This window comes from Panthera uncia, unplaced genomic scaffold (assembly GCF_023721935.1).
Source record: "Panthera uncia isolate 11264 unplaced genomic scaffold, Puncia_PCG_1.0 HiC_scaffold_423, whole genome shotgun sequence".
Lineage (NCBI taxonomy): Eukaryota > Metazoa > Chordata > Mammalia > Carnivora > Felidae > Panthera > Panthera uncia.
Genome location: NW_026059565.1, coordinates 32,815 through 46,912, shown reverse-complemented (window position 1 = coordinate 46,912; position 14,098 = coordinate 32,815). Strand labels below are relative to the sequence as shown.

General features: G+C 47.5%; 1 long non-coding RNA gene across 1 annotated transcript in view; it reads left to right on the top strand.

Annotated features, from left to right (window-relative positions):
* Nucleotides 1-993: 993 nt before the first annotated feature.
* Nucleotides 994-14,098, top strand: part of LOC125918071 (uncharacterized) — a 39,941-nt gene continuing 26,836 nt past the window's right edge. Inside the window, exon 1 of the long non-coding RNA XR_007456370.1 lies at nt 994-2,398. This is a non-coding gene — a long non-coding RNA (uncharacterized LOC125918071). The remainder of the gene's footprint in view (nt 2,399-14,098) is intronic.

Below are 14,098 nucleotides of genomic sequence, written 5' to 3'. Positions count from 1 at the left end.
AAGCTTGTGAGGAATCTCTGTATGCACACAGCAAATACCTACTGCGGGTTGGATGCCTAAGTTTGCCTGCTAAGTGCAGAGGATGTCCTATGGACAGGGGACACTATCTTTTCCCTTCGATAAATAAATTCGTAGGCCTGTGAACTAATTTTAAGAAAAGCAAGCATTTCTTTAGAGCTTCTTGTGTGTTGAGTCCTGTGTTTACCCAGCTCGTATCATGATGATATAAGGAAGTGGTTACTTTTCTCTTCCCCATTTTATAGATGCAGAGACAGAGACCGAACATTTAAATGGACACCTAAGGTCATATGCAACCTGCATTCAAGCAGTGTAGTTTGAGAATCTCTCATATTGCCACAACAGTATACATTGTCCCCGGGGTTTATCACTTAGCGACTTCATACGTTGCCCATGGAAAGCCAATGATAAATAACAGGTCGTATCACCAAACTTGAAGCTGGCTGGGAAAGATAAAACTCCCGGGCCCTGAAAGTGAAGATCCTGGCAACATCTCCGTTATCTGGTATTCATCGAAACCATTACTGTGTCAGAGAAGAAACACACAAAACGTCTGGACCCATCACCTGGGCATAAAGGAGACTCTGTCCTTTACAGACCTTCATTGTAATTTTACTGCCCCCCCCCCCAAAGATACCGTTCCCTGCCAATATAACCACAGTAACATAACGTACAGTAACACATTTGTCAGCCTGACCACGAGGGAATAGCTGCACATGGGTGGCACTCTTTGCAGAGCAAAGCCTCAAAGAGTTAAAGATGTTTGCAAATACTGTAGCGTGTGTGGTGTGGACGATGCTGCAAAAGGGGGAGGTGGGGTGGGGGAGCAGAGCAGGTAGAGAGCAAGCTTTGCTGCGCGCTCGCGCTCCTGGCATGGTGTCCCAGTGTGGCGCGCTCACCTGTTTCGCCACCCTGGCCCCGGGAATGTCTGTTACAGTTGCTTTGCGCCGAGATTAGCTGCTCTTTGCATTTCCTTGTAGCTGTGGATGTGGTTTCTGTAGTGATGGGACCGAGTGCGGAGATCTATTGGCTGCTGGCTTTGTAAATTTCATTCAGTTTGGTCCAATAGCAGAGGGGGATCGGGGAGACATCGGGAGCTCTCGCTTCAATCTCCCTTTTCCTTGCAGACCCGTCTGTGTCTCTCAGCACAGAGCTCTTATTCAGACCTCGCCGTGCCCTTCCTGCTCCCACTGTCTTGCTTTCTCTTCCTGACTATTTTAGGGCACAAACAACGAATTTCCTCCAAGCGGCCGGCCTCGGTGGTCCCCGCATTCCTTTGGATGAGCACATCTAGTTGGGATTTGGACAAAGCCCAGGCTCCTGGACTCGCACACAGCCTCCTGAATCCTACCCGCGGTCAGGATTCCCTAGAAAAATCTGGATGTGTGAAAAAGAACACTCAGAGCCGATGCAGATTTTTCCACGGCTAAAGGTAGGTGCCGTTTTCAGATGTGTCTCTGGGTTATTTGTTTATTTGCAAAGCCTTTGAAACATTTGGACCTGTGTGTGCTTCCCCAGCAAAAGAGGATGCTAAGCCTCCTGGAAAACACTCGAGCTGCGTTCCCCTCTGACATTTTTTTTTTATTATTATTATTGTATTTTATTTTGAGAATTCGGACAGGACTTTCTGCCATCTGCCGCTCCATTTCCTTATAGGTGTGGGTGGGACTGGGGACATGTATGTGCGGCGTGTCCTGTGCAAGCTTCATGCACATTTCCACAGAAACATTTGCTTTTTTTTTTTTCCCTGTTGACTTAAAAAAAAAAATTGGGACCACCGTGGTTTGAACGAATTTTGCTGCAATCAGCTATTTGAACGGCGCTGGGGCCGTGTGTGATGTGTTTACAAAGTAGCGTTGTCTTACATACAAATAAACACAAGAGTGTGGCGAGGACAGGAGGGGAAAAAAATATATCTGCAGTAGAGGCTGAGCAGGAGCAAAGCGTCAGCTCCCTGCAAACCGGGACCGGAGATGAAGACAGGAATACTTCTGGAGACTGAGCAACCGCGAGCTTTTTTTTTTTTTTTTTTTCCTCCTTCTTTAAGGAAACTGTCAGCTACCACCCCCCTGGGGTGCTTTTTTTGGGTTAACCAGAGAGAAAAAAGGAAAACAGGCTTGGCTGGGGTTGCATTAAACGGGTTTTTTTGTTGTTGTTGCTTTTGGTTTTTTTTTTTTTTCCTCCTTCCTCTCTGCTGGTCTCGTAGAACATGACGGCTGTTGTGATGCACGAAATAACGCACGTGATTGATTAGGACCTGGCTGGGCTTTGCTGGGGAGCGACCCGGGCGCGCCGGAGACCCCGGCTGGACACTCCAATGACGGTAGCTTCGAGCTGTTTCTGCAAAGCTGGGGAGCGGGCTCCGTGCCCCCCTTCTCCCGTGCGTGTGGGTGGGGGGGGGGGGAGGGGGGGGGGGGGGGGGGGGGGGGGGGGGGGTTGCTGCTTCGGGAGCCTCTGGGTCTGGCCTGGACCTTTCCGGGGGCCACTGAGCGGACGCCCGGGCACCAGCCCCGCGCTGCCCGCTGGTCTGCAGGACCACAAAAGTTGGTGGCTGCGGGGACGGGCGCCGGGCGCCCCAGCCCGGGTCTCAGGGGACGCAGACCCCAGTCGGTTCCCGGGAGCAGAGCCCGCGGGACGCACGGCCGACCGGTGCCCCGGTCTGGGGTGGGGGCAGGGGTCTGGGGAGTCGATGGGGATCTGTGCAGCACCCCGATAGCCTCGGGCAACCTGGCGAGGAACCCCCATCTCAACGCTCTCGGCCGTCCCGCGCTGCGAATTCCCTCCCGGCCCCCGCTTTCGCGGCCCATTGGTGCCCCCCGCTCACCCCCAACCCCGCGCGGCTCGGCCTGGCCACCCCCACCCCCCGTCCCGCCCCAGTGGGCCAAGCAGGTCGTGGAGATCCGGCCACCAGCTGCTGGAGGCGGAGGCTGGGGGGGGGGGGGGAAGCACCACAGGGGGGTGGCCCCCCGGAGCGAGCCGCTGAACTTGAGTCCCGCCCCCTCCCCAAGGCCTCCGCGGCGCCCCCAGCCTGCGCCTGCACCCGCGTGGCCCGACCTGCGGAAGTGCGGGCGGGGGGTGGGGAGCGGGGGGAGGTGTCGCTCGGCCGCAGACCCTGCGGGGGCTCGGGAGTGGGGGGCGGTGGTGGCTGCGCGCGGAGGGCCCGAGGTCCCCGCCCCCGCTCCCGACCCCCGGGCCGTCCCCTCCCCCCTCCCTGCCGCGGCTCCCGCGGCCCCCGGTGGCGGCGGCGGCGGGGGGTGGCGCGCAAGCCGGGAGTCCAGGGCGCGGGTGTCTGTGCGTGCGGGGAGCGGGGCCCCGTGCGGCGCGCAGCCCTGGGCCCGGGCGCACCATTCCGCCGCCTGCTCGCCGCCAGACGCGGCGCCCTTTCTGCCCGGGGCGGGGGCGCGCCGAGCCCCGCACCCCTCCCCCCAGGCCCGCGGGGCCCACCTGGCAGCGCGCGTCCCGCCTGGAGGGCGCGGGGCGAGGACGTCCTCCGCAGCTCTCCCGCCCCTTCCCCAGCGCCTTGCTTTTTTCAATTTATTTATTTTTTTAAATTTTGGCTGACTGCTTCTTCTGAACCGACCGGCAGGTGCGGGCCTCTTTCTACTTATTTTCCGAGGCACTGGGCTGCTGTTGAGGGGCTGGCGAGGGGAGGGGGCGCAGCAGGCAAGCGCCGGGGACCCGGGGGCGGCGGGGGCCGCGTGCGTCCAGGTTGCAGCTCCGGCCTGCGCCGGGTGAGCGCGCGGACTGGATTAACCCCCCTGCGCCGGCGAGTTTGGGCCCGAGCGAGCACCGCGGATCCCCATGTCTCATTTGCACCCAACTTAAGAAATTTGGGGTGAGGGCTGCCGGGTGGGGGGCTGTTGAACCCAGCAGGTGCTGTTCTTGCCAGCGCAATCCACAAGGTGGTGGTATGGATTCTTCTTTTCATTGGATTTGATTTTTTTTTTTTTCCGCTTCTTATTTGGTCAGTTGATGGGGGGGGGGGGGGGGGTGGGACGGTTTTCTGTGCTCATATCTTATGCTTTTTGAAAGGATCCAGCGCTGGCCAGGCGTCGACATCAAGGGCGCGTTGCATTAACAGTTTCCTGGGGAGAGGTGGGGCGAGCGAGGTCCCTGCCCAGAGTCAGCACTTTACCAGAATTTGAGGGGACGCCGGGAAGGGGGAAAAAAAAGGCAACCAAAAAGCAGAAAAAAGCAAAGAAAAAGTTTAGGGAAACCTACTTAGGGTGGTGCAGAATTTGCAGCTGGTGTGGGCGTCCTGACAGCATCCGAGTGCCCGCTGAAGACCTTTGTGGGTAGGTAGTATTCCTCAGCCAGACATTAAAGGACCAGGCTATACAGAAAGGTCTGACTTCCCGTCAGAACAAAGCAACATCAGCCGCTGACAGAGCTCCCCGGTTGGAAGGGAGAGGCTTACCGGTTTCCTAGAGGGTGGCTGAGCCCAGAGAAACGAGCACACTGCACAGAAATCTGCACTTTCCCGGGGGCGGTGGGGAGCCTGGAGAGAGACTGCGTGCCTTTCGTCTGTGCACAGAGGTGAACAGCGATTGTGAAAACCTCAGCATAGACTTCCCTAGGTAGATGGGGCGTAGGAGGGTCGCGGAATTGGCACATGGTTCCATGCGTCCCTTATTTCCAGAAAAAAAAAATTTTTTTTTTCGTTTTCTTTTGGTATCTGTCCCCCTATCGAGAAGGTAACAATTTCATCGAGGGCTCTGCAACTGTATATTTTTCAGATTGGACTTTCAGTATGGTATTCCCCAAGGAAATGCAGTATATCTGTGGCTCGTGTGTATGCCGTATCTGTGTGTCTGTGGCAGTTTGAAAGAGAATCATCTTTGACATGTAAGAAAATAATCAGGGCCAATTGTAGCAGGGGAAAGATTACTTCATCAGTTTTAAATCACAGAATTCAAATGAGATGACGGTTTTCTTTGGAAAATCAGGATGATTTGGAGCAGGAATTTAACGTTAATGGCTGTGCTTTGATGCTATTTCTAGGCTCTGTTGACATATTTTTGGGGGGTAAAGGAATTGTTGCTTTCCTTTGTGTTTTTTCTTTTCTTTTTCTTAAAGAAATAACGTTGAATGTACATTTGGCCTTAAATCCAGTGGTCCGGCTAATTTTTAACCGAAATCTAAGAATAGAAAAGATACTTGGTAAGTGACTGATGGCTACCTCAGGTGAATAATGCAGGTATACAGCTGTTAGTAGATTTGCATAGATTTGCAACTGCTTGAAGTTGAGGATTGTCTAAAGTTCCTTTTGTTTTGCTTTGCTTTGTTTTGTTTTTGGTACGGAATGTAGACTGGTCAGTGCACGGGGGTTTTTTCTTTATTTCTGAACTTAGCCTTTTCATTCGGTTTCCTTTGTAGTAATTTGTGGAAAGCTTCTGGTCTCTGCACAAAGATAGCGTGCTTACTGACTAAGCCTGTTACATTGGTTTCAGAATGTGCAAGCCACTGTTTCAGAACTCTTTAGAATATAATACAGGGCCCTTATGCCCAGACCACAAAAAAAAAAAAAAAAAAAAAAAAAAAAAAGAAAAAGAAAAAGGAAAAAAAAGCCTAGAGATGGTTCTCTGAAAAGTAAACATTCAGGTGCATGGGGTCTGGCCGCTATTTAAGGTGCCATCATTTTAATTGGTACAACATATTTTAAACATCGAGTTCACGGTCGAGTATTGTCAATGATGCAACTTGTTGATGGGATTTATTTTATTCAAATGAAGTTTCATCATGAAAATATTTTAAGACCCTAAACCCTCACTCTGCAGATAGACTTATCTGGTTAAAACATGCTGAAATTCCCCACATGGTGAAAGCTGATTTTACGATGCTGATTTCACGTGTAAAGAACAGATTTTTTTGTGGTATATAAACCAGTCTGTGTTCTTTCTATGATGTTTTCTGCCTTATGAATGTGTATTACATTCCCAAATGAGAAAACTATGTTCGGGGGTTAGTTTAAATCAGTTGCCTGTTTGTTTTTTGTTGTTGGTTTCTTTTTCTCCTGTGAGAAGAGACGTTGTGTTCTACTTAATCATGTTAAACAATAATAATTACGTTAAGACAGACCGTGCCTCGTATGTAGTAACAACTGACTTCTTAAACATGTCAGCTCCCAGTTTCAAATCGAATGTCCAGCTTTTGCCCAGTCAAGGAGAGAAACTGCAAATCTCCCAAGTTGAAGGCCATGCACTTCGAGGCAATTAGGTCATCTGTTGTGTGCAGTGACCATTCATGGGCCACTCACTCAATGAATATTTTCCAGTTTTGTCATTTTTCTCCAAACAACCTACATTTGGCCGCTCAAAGCCTCCACTGTTCTTTGCTTCGCGGATGGCAGGATGGGAAACCCTTCGTCATTTTTCTTGGGCAGGACAGAATAGCACAGAGGAGCATCGGGAAAAACAAGAGGGACTGCCTACGAGCTTGCCATTTTGCCCTTTACGGCCTTTAGACAAACATGTAGGAGAAGCTTTTCTGCCTGCAGTGGTGCTGCTCCACAAACAAGCCAAAAAAGGACTGAGTCAAAGCTCATAAGTCACGTGAATGGAAGGTTGTTCGCCCAGAATAGCCAGTCCAGTTGGGCCTCTCAGCACACTTGAGACACCGAGTGTTGAGTGCACCTGTCCCAGGTGTGCATGGACCTCAGTGAGCTCTACCTGCCTGTGCAAATTGCCCAGTTTCCAGAATGCTGCTCTTTTTTGTTCTTAAACCAACCTCCTTCCTCCCAGAAGCGGTACCTAAAGCAAAACAAAGCCAGGCCCCAGCAAACATAAAGTCCATAGTAAGATGAGGTACTGAACTGATTCCACAGGGGAGAAGAGTAATCTGTGTATAATTGGGGGAGGAAACAAGGAAGCATAAAGCCACTAAAGCCTCACTGGAATAAATCTCCAGGAGACAAATCTTTATTCAGAGTAGTGTCAATGAAAGGCCATGTGCTTTCACAGCTGTTTGGAAATAATCCAGGGTTTTGTTTGGGTGGCTTTCTTTAAAATGCATGTTATGTAAAGAGTGGTTTGCCACAGTCACAGAGTGCAGTGTTGGGATCACAACTGGACCTTTCTTGGTCGTGCGTGTTAATATTGGTGAGCACTCTGGTTTCCAGAGGCTAATCCCTGAGGGATGATGAGACCCTGGGTCTTGAAGTTATGTTGCAGGTGTATTTTCCATCATATTTTATTGTGGTCTGTCCTGTTAGGAAGCTCCTAAGTGTACCTCGCAGTATTGCTGACTCTGGGTAAAAGGTTGTCCTAGCGCCTCTCTAGAACTTTCTCGTCTTGCTCACCTGAAACAATATACCCGCTGGTTCCTAACGCCCATTTCCCCCTTTACGCAGCCCCTGGCAAGCCATCACACTCTTTGCGTCTTCGAATTTGACTGTGTTAGATACCTGTGGGCATCTCCTCCTCTTGGCGCAATTTACGATTTTGTTTCTGGCTAGTTGTGCTTTTTCCGCGTGGGAGGAATGGAGGAGACAGAGAACACGCGTTGGTGGGAGGGGCAGAGAGAGAGAGAGAGGGAGACCGAAGATTCCAAGCGGGCTCAGCTGTGACAGCAGTGAGCCTGATGGGAGGCTCGAGCTCACAAACTGTGAGATCATGACCTGAGCCAAAGGCAGATGCTCAACAGACTGAGCCACCCAGGTGCCCCCAAAAGTGCACTTTCTAAGAGTATTGAACTTTCCCTGCTTGCTTTCTACAATAAAAAGAAAAGACTTGCTTAGTTTGAAGTTGCATTTCTTGGTAAAGTTTTGAATCCTTTAAAAAAGAAGCAAGGTGGGGAGCCTGGGTGGCTCAGTCGGTTGACCTTCCAGCTCTTGATTTCCACTCAGGTCATGGTCCCAGGGTTGTGAGATCGAGCCCCACATCGGGCTCTGTGCTGAGTGTGGAGCCTGCTTGGGATTCTGTCTCCCTCTGCTCTCTGAAACAAAATAAAAATAAAAGAGAACCAAGGTTAATGAAACCGAATGGCAGTGATAGGATGCGGCCCTGTACGTGGATGGTTAGTTTTGCAAAGTGTGGAAGAGGTCTCTTGCTCTGTTCTCATAGCCCTGATGGGATTTGCTCTCCGTGTCGTTTTCGTTGTTTCATATTTCAACGTCACCCGTGTTTGGTTCACAGTTGGGGCAGGGACACATATCCCATTACATGGATGGGATGGTCTGCAGCATTGATCTGTGCTCTCAGAAAGAGTGCTGTGGGTTGTAGACACCACAATGTGACATCATGTGCCTTTATTGTTTTCAAATGTTTCCTACCCAAGTAGAGCTATGAATGCACTAGGTGGCAAAACGTAGAAACATGCACATTTTTTAAACCCATGTCTCATTGTTCACTGCGTTTCTAAGTCAGTGAGACCTGCCTTCGTGGTCTAAAGGTAAGGACCGCAGCGTGTGTGTTTCTGTATACAGACATGCTCCGATGCACGGTCCTAACCAGGACCTATTTCTTGCACACAGTGTTTTTCTCGGCCAGTGCGACACATTAGATCAGCACACGAAACAACATACCAGGAGGCAATATGTGATCTTGTCCCATTTTCCGTGCCTTCTCTGCATCACTCACCGAGGGTTAGTCATATTAAAATAGTCATCATGTGAATTATGTGCAAAGTAGCGCTTGTAAGTCCTGGTCATTTGAAAATGAAGGCACTCGTCCGTAATCAGCTGGATTTCTTCAAGTTTTGTCTTATAACTAAAATAATATTCTCTTTAAAAAATTTTTAATGTTTATTATTTTTGAGAGAGAGAGAGAGACAGAGCATGAGTGGGGGAGGGGCAGAGAGAGAGGGAGACACAGAATCCAAAGCAGGCTCCAGGTTCCGAACTGTCAGCACAGAGCCCGACGTGGGGCTCGAACCCACCAACTGTGAGATTGTGACCTGAGCCAAAGTTGGATGCTTAACCGACTGAGCCACCCAGGCGCCCCTTGAGTAATATTTTGTAACACTGTATCAATGACCCGTGTCAATGGTGAAAAAATCTATATGATATAGGTGTGACAAAATGGCACCCCTCAGGGACACTGGTGTCGTAGGTTGTTGCACACTGGGCTGGAGAAGTTGACAGTTGTTTCAAGGACCAGCCCGGACACTCACTTGAAAAGGCTAAACCCATACCCCTATTATCTGCCTCCTAGGATCTCGCACACCTTTCTTTGCTGCCATAAGGGCTCTGCTCAGAGACTGTTGCCATTGAAACCTTGTGGCTCAGTTGAACGCGCGTTGTATCAGCATAGTAGAGAGACCCAGCGTTTCCCTTAGTAAACACGGAGAAGCTCGAAGCCACAACGGTTGTGAAACTGATCTTAGTCTCTTTCTGGTCTCGGCTCCCTCCTTGGCACTCTCCTGCCACATGGCGTGTTCACTCACAGTGCACCTACCGGGAAGCCCCGACAAATCCCCACCGACATCCGCAGCAGGGGTGAATGAGTGCGGGAGCCAGGGTTTGTCCTGGCTTCTCACTACACCACCCTGCACGCGTTCTTGTAAAATAGGATTACGCTACTTTACGAGACAGCAAACACACTGAAGTCCCCGACACATCAGGACACTTACGGACACAACATAACTACGATCTGTTTCTTACATAGAATAGTTTTTTTTTTTTAAGTTTATTCATTTATTTTGAGAGAGAGAGAGAGAGAGAGAGAGAGAGAGAGAGTGAGCGAGCAGGGGAGGGGCAGAGAAAAGGAGAGACAGAGAATCCCAACCAGATTCCGCCCTGTCAGCATAGAGACCAACGCGGGACTCAAACCCATGAACCGTGAGATCACAACCTGAGCTGAAATCAAGAGTCAGACGCTTAACTGACTGCACCACCCAGGTGCATAAAATAGTTGTATTGGCAAATTGTATGTAGAAACTGTCCAGCGTTTAACTAGCCAAACTTCATTTAAATATATATAATTACTAGTATATGATTGTATATGTACTAGTTATGATTGTACTCTAGAGAAATGAAGTTGGCATTCTTGTGTTTCCATTTCAATATAGATTTATAAATGTATATACAGTCATCTAATTGTACTTAGACGCTATCCATTTATATAATTATATTTATATACGATTTATGTAATTGACGAAATCCTCTAAATTTGTTGTAATTCATTGAAAAGCTTTTATATACTTAACTTTTTCAGATCTATAAATATATACAATTATGTGTTTTATGATTTTATATAAACACATAGCCTACGTGATAAGTTAATCTATGAACATTTCGTGTAAACATATACTACGAGTATCGATCTAGGCAAATATGCAGTCATGTGTTTTGCAGAACAATGAGTCGTAAATGGTAAGTAGCTTTCCAGGCTGGCCCATGGTATCTGCATTTAACGGTCCACAGAAACTATAGCTTCACGATGAATTACTGTTGATGTGCTGGCTAGCATATTGCAGTGCTCACAGGAATGTAATTAATTGGTACTTAGTGTGCTTTTGTGAACCATTTGGGACCTCTTATGTCAGTGGGAACATGTGGCAACCCGTGTATCTTTCCTGCCTGGATACAGGCAATGTCTGCTCCCACCAGGAGAGACTGAGAGCACCTGAAAGTAATGTAACGTTAGGTGTCGACTGTACTCAAAATGAGAACAAAAAATACCGTAAAAAAAACCGAGACTCTCTCCGAGGTTGTGTGGAGGTCAGCAGGAAAGAGCGCCAGGGCACGTCGGTGACCGTCATGGGCAAGGACAGCCTCTGTGTATCCCTGTCCCCACTGTGGGATAGGTTCTCTTGACCTGGTCTCTTGCCTGGCCTTGCTCACGATGAAAAATCAATACGGGAGGCTCGGGAATGGGGGAAGTCTTTACGCTGGCAGGAAAGAAATGGAGTGACTAAGGGATTTTCGTGGTTTTCTGGAAACTGGCTTCTCCCTGCCGCAGACGTTTGGTCTTGTTTTGGTTGACCTATTTCGTTGAGCACGTCCTATGTGCCAGTTACAGGCGTGGGCGTAAGTCAGTGCCGGTAGCGAAGAGATGAATTTGGGAATATATGTTCGCTCAAAAACCCGTGTGTGGGTGCTCACAGTAAAGTTATGAAGGGCTTTGGTTCATGGATGTATATCACCTCTCCCATTTTCTGGTGTTATTATGGGTCCCTTCCTCCCTGGCTTTCTTCTGTTTGGGTGAGTGAGGAGAACTCACTTGTCTTTAAAGGGCTGAGGGAATAATAAAGGTAACCAGATACGAAGAATGCATCCAATCATCAGAAAAGAGTAGCAAATGTTAGTGGCAAAGAATTCTATGACAATTTGATAGAATTCTTCACATGCTATATGTGTGTGGCTTTTCATCTTGAGCAATATATAATATGTTGGAGAGAAATATGTATATAATATATATTTAGAAATTATATATATTTTAGAAAGAAATATATAGAATATATATTTTTAGAGGGAAATGTATAATGTATATTTTAGAGAGAAATATATATATATGTATTTTAGGGAGAAATGTAACATATATTAGAAATCTATATCATCCTGAGCAACATATAATCTATATGTTATATATATTAGAAATGTATATTTATAATATATATTCAGAGATATATAGTAAATATATATTTAGACAAATAAATATATTATATATATGTATATATTTTTTTTTTTTAAGAGAAAGAGCACGAGCGGGGGAGAAGGGCAAACAAAGAGACAGAGAATCCCAACACAGGGCTCAAACCCATGACCCTGGGATCATGACTTGAGCTGAAATCAAGAGTCAGATGCTCAACCGACTGAGCCACCCTGGCTCCCCTTGGCTGGTTATAGTTTTAAAAGCTGTCAAACCTGTGTTTATAAAACACTGATTTATATTTTACTACAGTCTATGAGTAATACATACATACAACAGATTACGTTGACTCAACCAAGAATTGAGTGCTCCTGAGATATTTTCTGTCGTCTCAGATGGTTGTGTTGATGCATGGTCATTGAACTGCCCTTGTTGATCCCAGCCAATTCCTTATGGTCCTTATAAAAGTCAATTGGCGATAGTTAGGTATTTTGCGTTCCGAAGGCAAGAAAAATACCTTGAATCCTCATGTACTTGAGTCTCATAGATTTAAAAGAATCACAGATAATTGTGTCATATTCTACCACCCTTCATATAATCTATTTTTTTCTACCATGTTAGATCTTTGAACTTCATGAACCAGCCTTGAAAACAGACAACATCAGTCATGGGCAAGCTGGCCTTGCTTGTAGATTACATAGTCCCAGAGAAAGATTTTTTTTTTGTGGTGATTGTTTTCAAAACACATGCAAACATCATAGCAATGGGTGTGGGAAGAGCTCCCAGTCAGGGATCCTCGGTTAAGGAGGATCCCAGATCAACTAATTTCGGAGAACCTCACGTGTCGTAGCCCACACCTGACTTTGACCCTGGAGACCAGCACATCTGAGGACTTGAGAACCCTCACGCTAGTAGATTCAGGGACGTGCCAGATGATTTGAGATTCTTTGTAATGAGTTCCACCCAAATTACATAACTGCAATCACAGAACTCTATCGAGTATCCTTTCATTATATTTTATTGGCAGAGCACAAAGAAAAACAAAGGCAATCTAAAGTTCCTGGAGACTGTTTAAATTGCCAGGGTCATCTGGAGAAATGAACTTGGTATTCTTTTTCCCCTCCGTTATATTTATTTATTCAGTATCTGTTGAAGGCTAACAAGTAGGAAGATAAAGAAGACTGTGTTGTTTGTTTTTTGTTTATTATCCATATGACAAGGCCATTTTGTACCTCGTTAGAAGTAAAAAAAAAAGTGTGTGTGGGGTGGGTGGAAATAGTAAAACATGAGCCACAGTCTTATGATGAAGGACACAGAAGTTTTATATCCAAATCTCCCTTCTAGTGTGTGTGTGTGTGTGTGTGTGTGTGTGTGTGTGTGTATGTGTGTATGTGCGCGCATGTGTGTTTAATCTCTCACATCCTGTGTTCAGTGTTCAGGAAAATAGTAGCTTAATGGAGTGCTCATAAGTCTTTCTCACGTAGTTAATAGCAAAATCACCAGGGCCATAGAGCTTAAATATTAGCAATTTGGTTCCGTTTATAATTTCCAGACAAGGACGGTGTACTGCCACACTTCAGCTACTTTAACAGGACAAAGTCCTGGAGTTATACAAACAGGTGAATTTGTTCCATACAGGATGGGGAGGTGACCCGGAGCTTTGGCGAAAAGAAGGCTGCCTGGCCTAGGGCATTTCTGGGAGACACCTGTGTCCCAGTCGTAAGCCATCAGGCTGGATCTCTGTGCTGCAGAAGCATCAGTGTGCATATGCGTGTTGTCAACCCCGCACGTGCCGAGCTCCTGGTGTGGGAAGAGCTGGGATAGCTTAGGTTGCAGTACAGAGAATTATTTGGAATTGATGTCATGAGAGAGTCAGAATCACTGAATAGTCGACATTTGGAAAACTAAAAAAAAATACAAATGCAAAAAAACGTAGCCCCATAAGGCCAAAATGTTACTTTGGATTCATCTTTGTCTTATTAGCACAGAGAGTTCAGGATGAACAGCAGAAATGTACCCCAGGAGCCGAGGCAGGACCGTGAAGCAGACCCAGAGAGAAAATTTACGATACACGCAAGCGAAGTCATAGTTAAATGGGCAGAGTTGGGGAGTACGGTAGACCCCCGCCCCCCAGCCTCATCCCTGGTTTCCCTTCCTGTGGGGTCAGTTACCCGCCGTCTCTTACGTGGTCGCGTTGGTGCACCTGCTGACCTGGTGTCAGAAGGTCCGTACCTCGTGCCTCACGGGGTCACAACACTGGCAATCTTCACCTCACCTCATCCGCGGGCATATTGTCTTCTCCCCTCATCGCAACACGGAGGGTGAGTCCAGAACAGTAAGATGTTCTGAGAGAGACGGGGCGGCAGGGTGGCTCAGTCGGTTAAGCGTCCGACTTCGGCTCAGGTCATGATCTCATGGTGGGTTCTGTGTCTCCCTCTCTCTGCCCCTCCCCCTCAAAATAAATATTTAAAAAAGGAGAGATTTTTGAGAGGCAGTCACATAACTTTGATTACAGTATATTATTAGAATTGTTCTGTTGTATTCTGAGTTAT